We start from the raw sequence: 2,712 nt of genomic DNA on the forward strand, positions 1-2,712 counted from the left end.
CAATTTTTCATATTATTATGACTTTTAAAAGCCTAAAGTAAAATAGGCCGTTAGTCATTCTAAAATAGAATACATTTTTTGCCAATTTAGCCAATCTAATTTAGATAATTGTTTAAATTACTTACTACTGTTAAAAATTTTGTTAACCCTTTAAAGGATTGCTGAAGTGGCATTTCTTTTACTTTTAACTAAAGTTAAAGCACTACACCAAAACAGGATTTTAGCGGCGTTTTTTTAGGCAACGTCGCTAATGTTTGCGGCGTCTGACCTTTAGCGGCGCTTTTACACAAACGCCGCTAAGCACCACTAAAGGTCATGACTTTTAGCGTTGCTTTTCCCACAAACGCCGCTATAGATCATGACTGCTATAGGTTATGACTTTTAGCGGCGCTTTTCAAACAAATGCCCCTAAAAACATATCTTTAAAAAAATAATTTTTTTTCAAATAATATTTATTTTTATGATAAATATTATATTCTGTTTTAATGATAAATAAAAAAATATTATTTAAATTAAATTTTCTACGAAAATTTTAACTTTAAAACTAAATATAAAAATTAATGAATTTAAATTTAGAATTTAAAATAATAAATTAATAACACAATTAAAATCCAAAAGTTAGAACTCTTAAGTAAAAATAAAAATTTAGAATCAAAACTAAAATAAATAATACATATGCACGGCAATAAAACTTTTGATTCTTAATCAAGGAAATCTAATGAACTCAAAGCAATGAGTCTTAGAGAAAAAATTTTGAGCATGGCTTCGAATTTTAACTGCAGATTTGGTGCCTACATGCTCTGCATGAAAATAAGAGTAACTTAAACTGTTCAAACCATAGTGAACATGGCAAAGATAAGTAAATCAATTCAACTCATTGTGCACTTACCTTCTATTTGGCGCCAGCCACGATCATACAACCTTAAAGCTTCAAGAAACCCGACCAAAAATCAACCTGACCCACGACATTGACTATAAAGTCAAGATTCAAGCAAAAAAGCAAATCTGATGCTGAAAAAAAGGAAGAAAATGATTGAGGAACTTTGAAGACCCGAATCCTGACCAATCAAATGCTGAGCTAAAAATTTGATAATTGAATCAAACCAAAGTCCAAAGAAACTCTGGTAAGACTATTTTTATTTTTGTTTTTATCTATTTATTAATTATTTGTCATTTTTAGAGGGTGGTAAGCAGGGTTTGCAAAAGATAGCTTTATGCTTTAACATTGGCTTTAAGGCCTCTTGTGAATCAAATATGTTTGAATACATGCTATCTCAGTAAGACAAAAGTAACTATACTAGATATTCAATAACTTGAACATAACTAGGTATGCAAAACACTATCAACTTGCTAGTAATTCTCCTTATTGGGAGTCACATCCCAGAAAATAAGTTATTACAAGAAGTTAGTTATGTTTAGGGAAAACTACATCATCAAAATATAATGATATCGGCATAACAAATCAAGAAAAAGCAAGACAATTAAATAATTAATATGACAATAAGAATGGATAATAGTTAAATAATATAGAATAACACAACTTAAACTCTCATGTCAGACCTGTTCCACGATGACTTTCTCAACCCAAGGGTATGCAAATTCGCCCTGTAGATAAAAGTGAATATTGAAAAAGAAGGCATGAAATTAGCCATGTTCAGTTGTATATATACCTCTTTGCAGTTAAAGATTTCAATGACTGATTCTTTTAGTGGCTGTACATAGGAATTAGGAAGCTATATAAATAATTTCTGATGGTCAAAAGTTAAAGTCAGTTCTTGTAGAATATTACCTCTTGTTTACTCAGAAGCTTGGAACCATTTAATAGAACTAACTTAAGACTCCCAAACAAGTCATAATATGATAGATCAATCTGCCCATCATTCAACATCAAGAAGAAATGGTCAATTAATGTTGGGAATTAAACTTAAATCATATTTTGAAATTTATCAAACAAGGTATCTGTGAAATGATCTGCAGAAAAGCAATGTCAATATATCGAATCTAATAAAGGAATTAGTTTGGTTTTAGCCTAACTTCATTGTATAATTACAAAGCAAAACCTATGACTAACTTCATGCTAGGCAGTGTTTGCCTCAAATCATAAATTGCAAAGCCTGCCTTCAACATGAAATAAGAAAAATATAGCATGATGAATCTGAGTTCAGGAAGTCAGCAACAATCATAAGAATCTAAGACACTGCCATACAAGGATCATTTCAAGACTAACAAAATTTGACAATAGATAGTTTATTTGACAGCATTCATACTAGCAAATTTTGCAAAGACAAACCCTTGTTTATTTGATGAAGGAAAGTTTTCCAGACTAAATAATATTTATATATATGCATAAAATAATAAGTTTTGAGTGCAAGCAACTACATTATAATCATCATAAAATGAGTTACAAACATAAAGATTAAATTTGAAATCTAAATTAAGCTAATAAATTTAAATCCACGCCAATGTTATTATCACTAAACTAGCGTAATGAGCCACATACCAATGTCGTGTGGTTGAATTGCTTATTGATAGTGTATAGAGGGCAATGGTTTGCTTCAATTTAACATATCAATATTTTATATAAATATAAATTAATTTAAACACACAAGATATATGAATATGAAATAAATACTCAAATCTACTCTCTTTTTTTGTGTGTGTTTTTGCTAAATTTAAAAAACATTAATTCACAGGACAACTTTTTTTTTAGGT

The 2,712-nt window shown here is 29.4% G+C and overlaps 1 long non-coding RNA gene across 1 annotated transcript; it reads right to left on the reverse strand.

The window, feature by feature from the left end:
* Positions 1–685: 685 nt before the first annotated feature.
* LOC105763664 (uncharacterized) lies at positions 686–1,977 on the reverse strand. The gene is made up of 4 exons (XR_008191722.1): positions 1,790–1,977; positions 1,671–1,712; positions 1,561–1,605; positions 686–955 (listed from the first exon to the last, which is right to left on the reverse strand). It is a non-coding gene; the product is annotated as an uncharacterized LOC105763664 (long non-coding RNA).
* Positions 1,978–2,712: the final 735 nt, after the last annotated feature.

The sequence above is a fragment of the Gossypium raimondii genome, chromosome 12, assembly GCF_025698545.1.
Source record: "Gossypium raimondii isolate GPD5lz chromosome 12, ASM2569854v1, whole genome shotgun sequence".
Lineage (NCBI taxonomy): Eukaryota > Viridiplantae > Streptophyta > Magnoliopsida > Malvales > Malvaceae > Gossypium > Gossypium raimondii.